Raw genomic sequence first — 14,492 nt, 5'->3', positions numbered from 1 at the left:
TCCTATTCCTAGTATGATTAGTTAATTTGTGTAATTGTAGGAAAGGAAAAAAACAAATATGGGTTTTGATCTTAATAAGGAAGCAGTGTTCAAAATAGAATACCACCTAGCATGTTTAATTTTGACTGATAAGGTATTTAAATTTTCACAAACTATAGTGATGGAATAAGTAAGAATGTTGCGATTTTTGTTCATTGGGGTATTAAGCCCAACCAAATAGCTGTAAGCAAATGTTAAGCACGTGTTGAAGACAACAACAAAACTGAGCCGATCTCAAGAACAGTCTGCAGACGAACTGTACAAAGCTAAAGGCCTACCGTGCCTACCAAAAATGTATTCCAAAATTGAGCCATAAATGTCTCAACAGGGGGGATATATGATGAACAGGTATAAATACCTATTTTAAAATTTTTGTAGGAACTGTTTAATTTGTTATTTTATTGATCTGTAAAGAACATGGGATCTCCAGAATCATCTGGAGTGACAATGGAGCTCATTTTTCAAAAAGCATAGTGCAAAACAACTGGTAGAGCGAACAAATGGTACGATAAAACCAAGGCTTAAGAAAACCATGGAAGAGATAAAGAAGCCATGGCCAGAATGCCTAACACTGGTAAAAACGTATATGAAGATAGTGCCAACTAGCTCGGGATTAACACCTTTTTGAGATAGTTCTTGGAAGACCATTCCAACTTCCTTTATGGGAAGATGACCCATGACGAGAGACTAAGGATGGAGAGAAACTTATCCAAAGAACATATAAGCTGCCGTGATTCTTTTTTCTATCTTGCAGGAGGTGGTGAAGCCAGGTGACTGGATCCTGATCCGAGTCATAAAAAGGAAGTCCTGGTTCTCTCCACGATGGGAAGACCCATTCGTGGCCCAACTCACCAACCTCCACAGCAGCAAAGATCGCTGAAAAGTCAAAGTCGATTCACCAACCTCAGGTCAAGGTAGTTCGAGACACAGGTGACTCTGAGTAGACTGTAAGTCGGACGGTGTCAAAACCCTTGTCCGTGAAGAAACTCATCTGACGTCTACTCACCAGCCACGAGCACCCCTCACTTAACCCTGACCTCCCATAGACTTTGCACCTCTATACAGAAGCCACAGTGAAAGCTGTTGCCACCCACATCACAGTGACTGGACTGTCAGTGACAGCCTGGGCGTGTCTGAACGCCCCGCCCACAGAGACTCGAGTTGGAAAACAAGTGATGTCTGCTCCTGAGAGGTCACTGTAGCAGGAAACGTCTTGCCTCAGCACTGGAATGGCAGAGCTAAGCGGTCCGCTCTTGGATGGGGCGATGGGGACCCAACCTACATCGACAGCATCGGGGTTCCCCGAGGTGTACCAAATGAGTATAAGCTCGCTGACCAAATTGCACGACTCCAGAACAGGACGGAAGAAGGGTTTGCAGCCATCCATGAACAGTTGTCGGCTACCTCCTTGATGGCCTTCCAGAACAGGATTGCTGTTGACATGCTCCTGGCAGAGAAAGGTGGCGTGTGCTCCATCTTTGGCGACCAATGCTGCACGTTCATCCCGAACAACACAGCAGCTGACGGGAGCTTAACCAAGGCCCTGGAGGGCCTTCGATCCCTCAACAGCAAGATGAAGGAACATTCTGGAATCGACACCTCAATGTGGGACGAATTTGGTAGCATGTTTGGCAGATACAAACAGTTGGTTGTATCAGTTCGAATGTCAATCGCTGTTTTTGCTGCCATTCTCACAACTTGTGGATGTTGTTGCATTCCCTGTATTCGTGCGTTATGTCAAAGATTGATAACAAATGCCATAGAACCAGTCAAATCAGAAATGTATGCCTTATTGACATCTGGAGGCGAACCACGGGACGATGACGACGACGACGGATCTGGGGATGATGAGGAAATGCAGTTCATGGGACTGCCTGACCTGTTCCCAGATCCTAAAGACTATGGCATTGACTTTTGAGTGTAACGTTGTTCTGTTATTTTGGTGATCCTGTGATGCGAAAATCTGAAAAGAAGAGGTCATGGGTGATGATATTTTATAGCAGAATCCGGATAAACAGGGGGAAATGTTGGAATTATTGTAAATAAGTTATCCTGATTCTGGTATGACTATCGAAATGCTTGCTAATAGAATTAGGAGTGTCTTGAGCCCTGGGGGTCAGTTTCACCTTATTCAACAAAGAGGAACTGCCCCAGGGGACGGGCGCCTGTTTGAACCATTGTGTGAAGATTGCGGGAGATCAGGAAAGAGACTGTAAAGGTGTTACCTTAAAAGAGCATATGGTCATGATAAAAGACCCTTTTGTAACTGGGAGAGAACTCCTTCTTTCCTTTGATCAGCTTGAAACTTCCTGTAACTTGACACAATAAGAGACAAGGCGAGAGGAGACATCTTCAGAGTGTGTCAGAGGATTGAGACGCGAGCAGTCCCCGACCCTCTCACTGCAAATAAAGTTGACTCAATTCTCTGTGTTTTTCCTTCTTTCAGATTGGTGATACAAATGTCTGGTGTTTAAACCTAACAGTATGTTAATACTTTAGTGATTTTTTTCTGTTTATGTTTCATTTGTGCTGTTAACGGATGCAGTTTTTTATATGTATCGTATCTTGTGCTGACCCGGCCCGTCTGTCAAATTTGTAAAGTCAATGTGAAAGGTTTGCCCAACCCTGTACTAACATTTAGTGTTGTGCAGAACATGAATGCAGTCATGAAACATTTGCAAGAAACTGCTCATAATGTAATAATTTTGTTCTTAGTTTGTCTAGATAATGACTTTAAAAAGGGTCTGAAGGCACAACTAGAATTAATTAACACATCTTCAAATCACATGGTTCTAATCTCTAACAAAATCATCTTTTGAAAAATTGAAAACCAAATAGAAGTTAATCCATTTAGGAACAAAACTGGTTTTACAGTTAATGGTCAGTTGATTAATCAATTGACACAATACACGTGACCTTCCACCTTCAAAACCAAGCTGGTTTTATTTTTCAAGCAAATATCAGACAAGTCATTTGCTCATTCCCCCACACTGGTTCCGTTAAAAGAGACCCCCGCATGTGAAAAAATTACGGGAAATCATTGGATGACCTGCATGAGCAATTCTGCCGTCGGTTTTGTGATTTTGGAAAAATTGACAGCTGGTGTCATGTCCTTTCTCACAAGACCCAGAAACGGTTCCACAGGAGTTGCAGTTGGAACTGATTGATCTCCAATGTGAAAAGTTCAACTCCCTGAAAGTCTCTGAGTTTTATGCTTCATTAAGTGCAGCCAAAATTCCAAACATCCAGAAGATGGCACAGAGGATTCTGGTGTTATTTGGCTCTACATGTGTGTGAACAGACCTTTAGTCTGATGAAAACCAAGAAACCACCCCATAAATCCCAGATGAGTGATGAGTATGTTAATACTTTAGTCCTTTTTTTCTGTTTCTGTTTCATTTGTGCTGTTAACGGATGCAGTTTTTAATATGTATCGTATCTTGTGCTGACCCGGCCCGTCTGTCAAATTTTTAAAGTCAATGTGAAAGGTTTGCCCAACCCTGTACTAACATTTAGTGTTGTGCAGAACATGAATGCAGTCATGAAACATTTGCAAGAAACTGCTCATAATGTAATAATTTTGTTCTTAGTTTGTCTAGATAATGACTTTAAAAAGGGTCTGAAGGCACAAATCAAAACACAACTAGAACAAATTAACACATCTTCAAATCACATGGTTCTAATCTCTAACAAAATCATCTTTTGAAAAATTGAAAACCAAATAGAAGTTAATCCATTTAGGAACAAAACTGGTTTTACAGTTAATGGTCAGTTGATTAATCAATTGACACAATACACGTGATGTCTTCATTATTTCACAAGAAACATCAGATATTTAAATATGTTGATACAAATAGACAAGAAGTGATGTAAGAAATCAGATGGAAGGCCGTGATACATTAAATTTAACATTTAAGGGAGGTTCTGTTTGCGCAGAGCATCAAAAAATTGAATAAACTCTTATTGTTCCTCTGCACGGAAATCTTTAGTAAAAGGCAAAAGATTTATGCAATCTGAAGAGAAACAAGAGTGCTCTGAAGAAACTTTTACAGAACGACCTAAGTCTATATCCGCAATAGTACTTTAACACACAGGCTAACGCACTACAAACTAGCGGGCGACTTCAGTCCTTTGAGCAGCCAATCACGTTGCAGCAACTGTATTAGGCAGTCAGGGCATTGCAGCAACATTGTGATGTACTACTATGGAGCAGGGCATATACATACACTATTTGGGTAAATAGTTTGAATTCATTGGGGGTCTCGAGAAGCTAGTAATAAAACCAAAAGATTGTATTGTAATGATAACATTCAGAGGTTGACATCAAGGAAAGGTTATGGGATTATTTCCTTGGATTTAATTTTGACAGGAACGTCTTAGACAGGAACATAATTGATGTACTTTGACATTGAGAGGGGGTGCACCGCTCCTGGAGGTACTGCAATACCAGGTCGATGCGTGGAGTGGACGGAGCAAGCTCCTATAACATCTCCCAGGTTCAAAAATCAATTTAATATATGGTCCCCGGATAGGGAACGTATCAGATATTAAACTGATAAGAACAGATACTACACTTGATCTTAGCCAAAAGGCCGAGAAGCGATAACTAGAACTTTGTTAGGAAGGACGACTTCTTTCCAGCCATTACAGCCTATAGTAGTGGTTACACAGATCACATGACAACAAAAGCACACTTTATACAACAACCTAAAACTACACACTGTTTGATAGCAGGGGAAAAAAACGTTGCATTTCTGTATTTAAATGGAACAAATGCTTCGAAAATGTGGAGTCCCTGTGGTCATGTGACTCACAATGGTCCAATAGGAAAGTAGCAATGACCTTACCCAGCGCCCCAAGGTTCTCTGATTCGCAAACAATATTTTTGCAGTGAAAAGCCATTTAATTTAGCAACATTTGAAAAAAATGACAACAAATCAACAACCCCTGCTTAACGTATTACTTGCTATTTCCTGGTCTTGTGATGAACAATGACAACTTTCCACTAGTATGTCAAAAAAAAATGATCAACTCATAATTCAACTAGTATCATTTAATTAAAACATATCACAGGCAAAATAACAAAAATCTCAAGAATTGAAAGCCAAAGTTTTTGGGGGGAATGAAAATACTAAAACGTTCGGAAGAAGGAAATACTACAATTATAAGTTTTCTCTTCATCCTATTGGGATTGTAGAGGTCAATATGTGACCGTCACAGAAGGCAAGGCTGACGAACAGAACAAAGACTGGAAAAGAAGAATCAACTGCTCTATTGACTTGTTTCAGATATGTATCATAGATATTTCTTTCACATATTATCAGGGGAGAGCGCGAACGCAGTCCCCCACTATCAGAAATTATGCAATCGAGATTCCCACATTTGGGGAATTCGCAGAGGTTAGCACAACCGGAGTGCAATGGCTGAGCCTCACCCTGGGTGAACCACCTTCGTGATCATGGTATCTCCCTTGCCAGGTAAGTATGAGTTGTACACAAATGCAGCACCCTCTTCTTTCGCGTGCTCGCCATTTTCAGTCACAAACTCGATTGCTACACCGTAATAACATAGTCATAAACACACACCCCGTATAAGGCAATTCTACCGAGAACTAGTACATGTAATAGTTGAGTCGTTACATCAACTGGGCGGTCTTTAATTTAGCTTTAAAGTATGATTTTACCAAATCCCATCATGCACTGCTGCTCTCATACAGAGTCAATGCGCATGTGTTCCTTTTTTGGAGTAACCGACTTGACAATGGAGCCCCACCTCCCTCCTTACACACTTCCTGTTGTTTCTTTGGTTGGGAATGCACAGTGCTACTAACACAGGCATGGGCAAACTACGGCCCGTGGGCCACATACGGCCCATTAGGCTTTTTAATCCGGCCCGCCGACGTTGTCCAAATTATAGTAAAAATCCGAATTAAACAATTGCCCAAATGAGTCTTCTAAAACGCCGGGTCCAGCGTTTGTAGTTCTCAAGCCTCCGGGAATGCCGGCAAGCTCCGAGTTAATATATATATAGTTCGCAGTCTACCTTTGAATGCTCCGTTGACGCCAACATCTAGCGGCAGGATTTCTTTTGTAAATACAGCCGAAATGATCATACTGGGTGTATTGAAGAACTGGGTGTATTAAGAACTCGATATCCCAGCAGTCACTGCGCAGTACTTTATCTACGGGAAATAGTAGAGTCGGGGCTGCTTGGCGTAGTTGTATATATATATATATATATATATATATATATATATATTTATAGTTCACAATCTAGCTTTGAATGCTCTGTTGACGCCAACATTTCTTTTGTAAATATAGCCGAAATGACGGCGAGCACCAAATTAGTGTGCTCGCGCAACGTCATACTGGGTGTATTGAAGAACTGGGTGTATTAAGAACTTGATATCCCAGCAGTCACTGCGCAGTACTTTATCTAGGGGAAATAGTAGAGTCGAAGACTGCTTGCCGTAGTTGTCCTATCGACTGATTTATTTGTTTTTATCGTGATAACAATTTTAGTATTGGTCCATATATAAAGCACACTGGATTATAAGGCACCCTGTCTATTTTGGAGAAAATTTTAGACTTTTATGTGCGCCTTATAGTCGTGAAAATATGGTACTGTGGACATCCTGACACACATGAACGAGCTGAATGTGAAGCTACAAGAGAAAAAACAGTTTGTGCATGAAATGCAAGCAAACCTTCCACCTTCAAAATCAAGCTGGTTTTATTTTTCAAGCAAATATCAGACAAGTCATTTGCTCATTTCCCCACACTGGTTCCGTTAAAAGAGACCCCCGCATGTGAAAAATTACGGGAAATCATTGGATGACCTGCATGAGCAATTCTGCCGTCGGTTTTGCGATAGTGGAAAAATTGACAGCTGGTGTCATGTCCTTTCTCACAAGACCCAGAAACGGTCCCACAGGAGTTGCAGTTGGAACTGATTGATCTCCAATGTGAAAAGTTCAACTCCCTGAAAGTCTCTGAGTTTTATGCTTCATTAAGTGCAGCCAAATTTCCAAACATCCAGAAGATGGCACAGAGGATTCTGGTGTTATTTGGCTCTACATGTGTGTGAACAGACCTTTAGTCTGATGAAAACCAAGAAACCACCCCATAAATCCCAGATGAGTGATGAGTATGTTAATACTTTAGTCCTTTTTTTCTGTTTCTGTTTCATTTGTGCTGTTAACGGATGCAGTTTTTAGTATGTATCGGATCTTGTGCTGACCCGGCCCATCTGTCAAGTTTTTAAAGTCAATGTGAAAGGTTTGCCCAACCCTGTACTAACATTTAGTGTTGTGCAGAACATGAATGCAGTCATGAAACATTTGCAAGAAACTGCTCATAATGTAATAATTTTGTTCTTAGTTTGTCTAGATAATGACTTTAAAAAGGGTCTGAAGGCACAAATCAAAACACAACTAGAACAAATTAACACATCTTCAAATCACATGGTTCTAATCTCTAACAAAATCATCTTTTGAAAAATTGAAAACCAAATAGAAGTTAATCCATTTAGGAACAAAACTGGTTTTACAGTTAATGGTCAGTTGATTAATCAATTGACACAATACACGTGATGTCTTCATTATTTCACAAGAAACATCAGATATTTAAATATGTTGATACAAATAGACAAGAAGTGATGTAAGAAATCAGATGGAAGGCCGTGATACATTAAATTTAACATTTAAGGGAGGTTCTGTTTGCGCAGAGCATCAAAAAATTGAATAAACTCTTATTGTTCCTCTGCACGGAAATCTTTAGTAAAAGGCAAAAGATTTATGCAATCTGAAGAGAAACAAGAGTGCTCTGAAGAAACTTTTACAGAACGACCTAAGTCTATATCCGCAATAGTACTTTAACACACAGGCTAACGCACTACAAACTAGCGGGCGACTTCAGTCCTTTGAGCAGCCAATCACGTTGCAGCAACTGTATTAGGCAGTCAGGGCATTGCAGCAACATTGTGATGTACTACTATGGAGCAGGGCATATACATACACTATTTGGGTAAATAGTTTGAATTCATTGGGGGTCTCGAGAAGCTAGTAATAAAACCAAAAGATTGTATTGTAACGATAACATTCAGAGGTTGACATCAAGGAAAGGTTATGGGATTATTTCCTTGGATTTAATTTTGACGGGAGCGTCTTAGACAGGAACATAATTGATGTACTTTGACATTGAGAGGGGGTGCACCGTTCCTGGAGGTACTGCAATACCAGGTCGATGCGTGGAGTGGACGGAGCAAGCTCCTATTCCATCTCCCAGGTTCAAAAATCAATTTAATATATGGTCCCCAGATAGGGAACGTATCAGATATTAAACTGATAAGAACAGATACTACACTTGATCTTAGCCAAAAGGCCGAGAAGCGATAACTAGAACTTTGTTAGGAAGGACGACTTCTTTCCAGCCATTACAGCCTATAGTAGTGGTTACACAGATCACATGACAACAAAAGCACACTTTATACAACAACCTAAAACTACACACTGTTTGATAGCAGGGGAAAAAAACGTTGCATTTCTGTATTTAAATGGAACAAATGCTTCGAAAATGTGGAGTCCCTGTGGTCATGTGACTCACAATGGTCCAATAGGAAAGTAGCAATAACCTTACCCAGCGCCCCAAGGTTCTCTGATTCGCAAACAATATTTTTGCAGTGAAAAGCCATTTAATTTAGCAACATTTGAAAAAAATGACAACAAATCAACAACCCCTGCTTAACGTATTACTTGCTATTTCCTGGTCTTGTGATGAACAATGACAACTTTCCACTAGTATGTCAAAAAAAAATGATCAACTCATAATTCAACTAGTATCATTTAATTAAAACATATCACAGGCAAAATAACAAAAATCTCAAGAATTGAAAGCCAAAGTTTTTGGGGGGAATGAAAATACTAAAACGTTCGGAAGAAGGAAATACTACAATTATAAGTTTTCTCTTCATCCTATTGGGATTGTAGAGGTCAATATGTGACCGTCACAGAAGGCAAGGCTGACGAACAGAACAAAGACTGGAAAAGAAGAATCAACTGCTCTATTGACTTGTTTCAGATATGTATCATAGATATTTCTTTCACATATTATCAGGGGAGAGCGCGAACGCAGTCCCCCACTATCAGAAATTATGCAATCGAGATTCCCACATTTGGGGAATTCGCAGAGGTTAGCACAACCGGAGTGCAATGGCTGAGCCTCACCCTGGGTGAACCACCTTCGTGATCATGGTATCTCCCTTGCCAGGTAAGTATGAGTTGTACACAAATGCAGCACCCTCTTCTTTCGCGTGCTCGCCATTTTCAGTCACAAACTCGATTGCTACACCGTAATAACATAGTCATAAACACACACCCCGTATAAGGCAATTCTACCGAGAACTAGTACATGTAATAGTTGAGTCGTTACATCAACTGGGCGGTCTTTAATTTAGCTTTAAAGTATGATTTTACCAAATCCCATCATGCACTGCTGCTCTCATACAGAGTCAATGCGCATGTGTTCCTTTTTTGGAGTAACCGACTTGACAATGGAGCCCCACCTCCCTCCTTACACACTTCCTGTTGTTTCTTTGGTTGGGAATGCACAGTGCTACTAACACAGGCATGGGCAAACTACGGCCCGTGGGCCACATACGGCCCATTAGGCTTTTTAATCCGGCCCGCCGACGTTGTCCAAATTATAGTAAAAATCCGAATTAAACAATTGCCCAAATGAGTCTTATAAAACGCCGGGTCCAGCGTTTGTAGTTCTCAAGCCTCCGGGAATGCCGGCAAGCTCCGAGTTAATATATATATAGTTCGCAGTCTACCTTTGAATGCTCCGTTGACGCCAACATCTAGCGGCAGGATTTCTTTTGTAAATACAGCCGAAATGATCATACTGGGTGTATTGAAGAACTGGGTGTATTAAGAACTCGATATCCCAGCAGTCACTGCGCAGTACTTTATCTACGGGAAATAGTAGAGTCGGGGCTGCTTGGCGTAGTTGTATATATATATATATATATTTATAGTTCACAGTCTAGCTTTGAATGCTCTGTTGACGCCAACATTTCTTTTGTAAATATAGCCGAAATGACGGCGAGCACCAAATTAGTGTGCTCGCGCAACGTCATACTGGGTGTATTGAAGAACTGGGTGTATTAAGAACTTGATATCCCAGCAGTCACTGCGCAGTACTTTATCTAGGGGAAATAGTAGAGTCGAAGACTGCTTGCCGTAGTTGTCCTATCGACTGATTTATTTGTTTTTATCGTGATAACAATTTTAGTATTGGTCCATATATAAAGCACACTGGATTATAAGGCACCCTGTCTATTTTGGAGAAAATTTTAGACTTTTATGTGCGCCTTATAGTCGTGAAAATATGGTACTGTGGACATCCTGACACACATGAACGAGCTGAATGTGAAGCTACAAGAGAAAAAACAGTTTGTGCATGAAATGCAAGCAAACCTTCCACCTTCAAAATCAAGCTGGTTTTATTTTTCAAGCAAATATCAGACAAGTCATTTGCTCATTTCCCCACACTGGTTCCGTTAAAAGAGACCCCCGCATGTGAAAAATTACGGGAAATCATTGGATGACCTGCATGAGCAATTCTGCCGTCGGTTTTGCGATAGTGGAAAAATTGACAGCTGGTGTCATGTCCTTTCTCACAAGACCCAGAAACGGTTCCACAGGAGTTGCAGTTGGAACTGATTGATCTCCAATGTGAAAAGTTCAACTCCCTGAAAGTCTCTGAGTTTTATGCTTCATTAAGTGCAGCCAAATTTCCAAACATCCAGAAGATGGCACAGAGGATTCTGGTGTTATTTGGCTCTACATGTGTGTGAACAGACCTTTAGTCTGATGAAAACCAAGAAACCACCCCATAAATCCCAGATGAGTGATGAGTATGTTAATACTTTAGTCCTTTTTTTCTGTTTCTGTTTCATTTGTGCTGTTAACGGATGCAGTTTTTAGTATGTATCGGATCTTGTGCTGACCCGGCCCATCTGTCAAGTTTTTAAAGTCAATGTGAAAGGTTTGCCCAACCCTGTACTAACATTTAGTGTTGTGCAGAACATGAATGCAGTCATGAAACATTTGCAAGAAACTGCTCATAATGTAATAATTTTGTTCTTAGTTTGTCTAGATAATGACTTTAAAAAGGGTCTGAAGGCACAAATCAGAACACAACTAGAACAAATTAACACATCTTCAAATCACATGGTTCTAATCTCTAACAAAATCATCTTTTGAAAAATTGAAAACCAAATAGAAGTTAATCCATTTAGGAACAAAACTGGTTTTACAGTTAATGGTCAGTTGATTAATCAATTGACACAATAAACGTGATGTCTTATTATTTCACAAGAAACATCAGATATTTAAATATGTTGATACAAATAGACAAGAAGTGATGTAAGAAATCAGATGGAAGGCCGTGATACATTAAATTTAACATTTAAGGGAGGCTGTGTTTGCGCAGAGCATCAAAAAATTGAATAAACTCTTATTGTTCCTCTGCACGGAAATCTTTAGTAAAAGGCAAAAGATTTATGCAATCTGAAGAGAAACAAGAGTGTTCTGAAGAAACTTTTACAGAACGACCTAAGTCTATATCCGCAATAGTACTTTAACACACTACAAACTAGCGGGCGACTTCAGTCCTTTGAGCAGCCAATCACGTTGCAGCAACTGTATTAGGCAGTCAGGGCATTGCAGCAACATTGTGATGTACTACTATGGAGCAGGGCATATACATACACTATTTGGGTAAATAGTTTGAATTCATTGGGGGTCTCGAGAAGCTAGTAATAAAACCAAAAGATTGTATTGTAATGATAACATTCAGAGGTTGACATCAAGGAAAGGTTATGGGATTATTTCCTTGGATTTAATTTTGACAGGAACGTCTTAGACAGGAACATAATTGATGTACTTTGACATTGAGAGGGGGTGCACCGCTCCTGGAGGTACTGCAATACCAGGTCGATGCGTGGAGTGGACGGAGCAAGCTCCTATAACATCTCCCAGGTTCAAAAATCAATTTAATATATGGTCCCCGGATAGGGAACGTATCAGATATTAAACTGATAAGAACAGATACTACACTTGATCTTAGCCAAAAGGCCGAGAAGCGATAACTAGAACTTTGTTAGGAAGGACGACTTCTTTCCAGCCATTACAGCCTATAGTAGTGGTTACACAGATCACATGACAACAAAAGCACACTTTATACAACAACCTAAAACTACACACTGTTTGATAGCAGGGGAAAAAAACGTTGCATTTCTGTATTTAAATGGAACAAATGCTTCGAAAATGTGGAGTCCCTGTGGTCATGTGACTCACAATGGTCCAATAGGAAAGTAGCAATGACCTTACCCAGCGCCCCAAGGTTCTCTGATTCGCAAACAATATTTTTGCAGTGAAAAGCCATTTAATTTAGCAACATTTGAAAAAAATGACAACAAATCAACAACCCCTGCTTAACGTATTACTTGCTATTTCCTGGTCTTGTGATGAACAATGACAACTTTCCACTAGTATGTCAAAAAAAAAAGATCAACTCATAATTCAACTAGTATCATTTAATTAAAACATATCACAGGCAAAATAACAAAAATCTCAAGAATTGAAAGCCAAAGTTTTTGGGGGGAATGAAAATACTAAAACGTTCGGAAGAAGGAAATACTACAATTATAAGTTTTCTCTTCATCCTATTGGGATTGTAGAGGTCAATATGTGACCGTCACAGAAGGCAAGGCTGATGAACAGAACAAAGACTGGAAAGGAAGGATCAACTGCTCTATTGACTTGTTTCAGATATGTATCATAGATATTTCTTTCACATGTTATCAGGGGAGAGCGCGAACGCAGTCCCCCACTATCAGAAATTATGCAATCGAGATTCCCACATTTGGGGAATTCGCAGAGGTCAGCACAGCCGGAGTGCAATGGCTGAGCCTCACCCTGGGTGAACCACCTTCGTGATCATGGTATCTCCCTTGCCAGGTAAGTATGAGTTGTACACAAATGCAGCACCCTCTTCTTTCGCGTGCTCGCCATTTTCAGTCACAAACTCGATTGCTACACCGTAATAACATAGTCATAAACACACACCCCGTATAAGGCAATTCTACCGAGAACTAGTACATGTAATAGTTGAGTCGTTACATCAACTGGGCGGTCTTTAATTTAGCTTTAAAGTATGATTTTACCAAATCCCATCATGCACTGCTGCTCTCATACAGAGTCAATGCGCATGCGTTCCTTTTTTGGAGTAACCGACTTGACAATGGAGCCCCACCTCCCTCCTTACACACTTCCTGTTGTTTCTTTGGTTGGGAATGCACAGTGCTACTAACACAGGCATGGGCAAACTACGGCCCGTGGGCCACATACGGCCCATTAGGCTTTTTAATCCGGCCCGCCGACGTTGTCCAAATTATAGTAAAAATCCGAATTAAACAATTGCCCAAATGAGTCTTCTAAAACGCCGGGTCCAGCGTTTGTAGTTCTCAAGCCTCCGGGAATGCCGGCAAGCTCCGAGTTAATATATATATAGTTCGCAGTCTACCTTTGAATGCTCCGTTGACGCCAACATCTAGCGGCAGGATTTCTTTTGTAAATACAGCCGAAATGATCATACTGGGTGTATTGAAGAACTGGGTGTATTAAGAACTCGATATCCCAGCAGTCACTGCGCAGTACTTTATCTACGGGAAATAGTAGAGTCGGGGCTGCTTGGCGTAGTTGTATATATATATATATATATTTATAGTTCACAGTCTAGCTTTGAATGCTCTGTTGACGCCAACATTTCTTTTGTAAATATAGCCGAAATGACGGCGAGCACCAAATTAGTGTGCTCGTGCAACGTCATACTGGGTGTATTGAAGAACTGGGTGTATTAAGAACTTGATATCCCAGCAGTCACTGCGCAGTACTTTATCTAGGGGAAATAGTAGAGTCGAAGACTGCTTGCCGTAGTTGTCCTATCGACTGATTTATTTGTTTTTATCGTGATAACAATTTTAGTATTGGTCCATATATAAAGCGCACTGGATTATAAGGCACCCTGTCTATTTTGGAGAAAATTTTAGACTTTTATGTGCGCCTTATAGTCGTGAAAATATGGTACTGTGGACATCCTGACACACATGAACGAGCTGAATGTGAAGCTACAAGAGAAAAAACAGTTTGTGCATGAAATGCAAGCAAACCTTCCACCTTCAAAATCAAGCTGGTTTTATTTTTCAAGCAAATATCAGACAAGTCATTTGCTCATTTCCCCACACTGGTTCCGTTAAAAGAGACCCCCGCATGTGAAAAATTACGGGAAATCATTGGATGACCTGCATGAGCAATTCTGCCGTCGGTTTTGCGATAGTGGAAAAATTGACAGCTGGTGTCATGTCCTTTCTCACAAGACCCAGAAACG

General features: G+C 40.4%; 9 non-coding genes across 9 annotated transcripts; all 9 read right to left on the bottom strand.

The window, feature by feature from the left end:
* Positions 1-3,959: 3,959 nt before the first annotated feature.
* On the bottom strand, positions 3,960-4,070 carry LOC144086404 (U5 spliceosomal RNA). Its single transcript, XR_013304443.1, has one exon. It is a non-coding gene; the product is annotated as a U5 spliceosomal RNA (small nuclear RNA).
* Positions 4,071-4,452: 382 nt separating this feature from the next.
* LOC144086455 (U2 spliceosomal RNA) lies at positions 4,453-4,643 on the bottom strand. Its single transcript, XR_013304490.1, has one exon. It is a non-coding gene; the product is annotated as a U2 spliceosomal RNA (small nuclear RNA).
* Positions 4,644-5,360: 717 nt separating this feature from the next.
* LOC144086435 (U1 spliceosomal RNA) lies at positions 5,361-5,524 on the bottom strand. The gene has a single exon (XR_013304472.1). It is a non-coding gene; the product is annotated as a U1 spliceosomal RNA (small nuclear RNA).
* Positions 5,525-7,748: 2,224 nt separating this feature from the next.
* On the bottom strand, positions 7,749-7,859 carry LOC144086403 (U5 spliceosomal RNA). The gene has a single exon (XR_013304442.1). It is a non-coding gene; the product is annotated as a U5 spliceosomal RNA (small nuclear RNA).
* A 382-nt stretch (positions 7,860-8,241) lies between these two features.
* On the bottom strand, positions 8,242-8,432 carry LOC144086440 (U2 spliceosomal RNA). Its single transcript, XR_013304477.1, has one exon. It is a non-coding gene; the product is annotated as a U2 spliceosomal RNA (small nuclear RNA).
* A 717-nt stretch (positions 8,433-9,149) lies between these two features.
* LOC144086434 (U1 spliceosomal RNA) lies at positions 9,150-9,313 on the bottom strand. Its single transcript, XR_013304471.1, has one exon. It is a non-coding gene; the product is annotated as a U1 spliceosomal RNA (small nuclear RNA).
* Positions 9,314-11,518: 2,205 nt separating this feature from the next.
* Positions 11,519-11,629, bottom strand: LOC144086411 (U5 spliceosomal RNA). Its single transcript, XR_013304449.1, has one exon. It is a non-coding gene; the product is annotated as a U5 spliceosomal RNA (small nuclear RNA).
* A 370-nt stretch (positions 11,630-11,999) lies between these two features.
* Positions 12,000-12,190, bottom strand: LOC144086454 (U2 spliceosomal RNA). The gene has a single exon (XR_013304489.1). It is a non-coding gene; the product is annotated as a U2 spliceosomal RNA (small nuclear RNA).
* A 717-nt stretch (positions 12,191-12,907) lies between these two features.
* LOC144086429 (U1 spliceosomal RNA) lies at positions 12,908-13,071 on the bottom strand. Its single transcript, XR_013304466.1, has one exon. It is a non-coding gene; the product is annotated as a U1 spliceosomal RNA (small nuclear RNA).
* Between the last annotated feature and the right edge of the window lie 1,421 nt (positions 13,072-14,492).

Source organism: Stigmatopora argus, chromosome 12 (genome assembly GCF_051989625.1).
Source record: "Stigmatopora argus isolate UIUO_Sarg chromosome 12, RoL_Sarg_1.0, whole genome shotgun sequence".
In the NCBI taxonomy this organism is placed as follows: domain Eukaryota; kingdom Metazoa; phylum Chordata; class Actinopteri; order Syngnathiformes; family Syngnathidae; genus Stigmatopora; species Stigmatopora argus.
The sequence above is the reverse complement of the archived record's forward strand: the minus strand, read 5'-3'. Positions and strand labels throughout refer to the sequence as shown.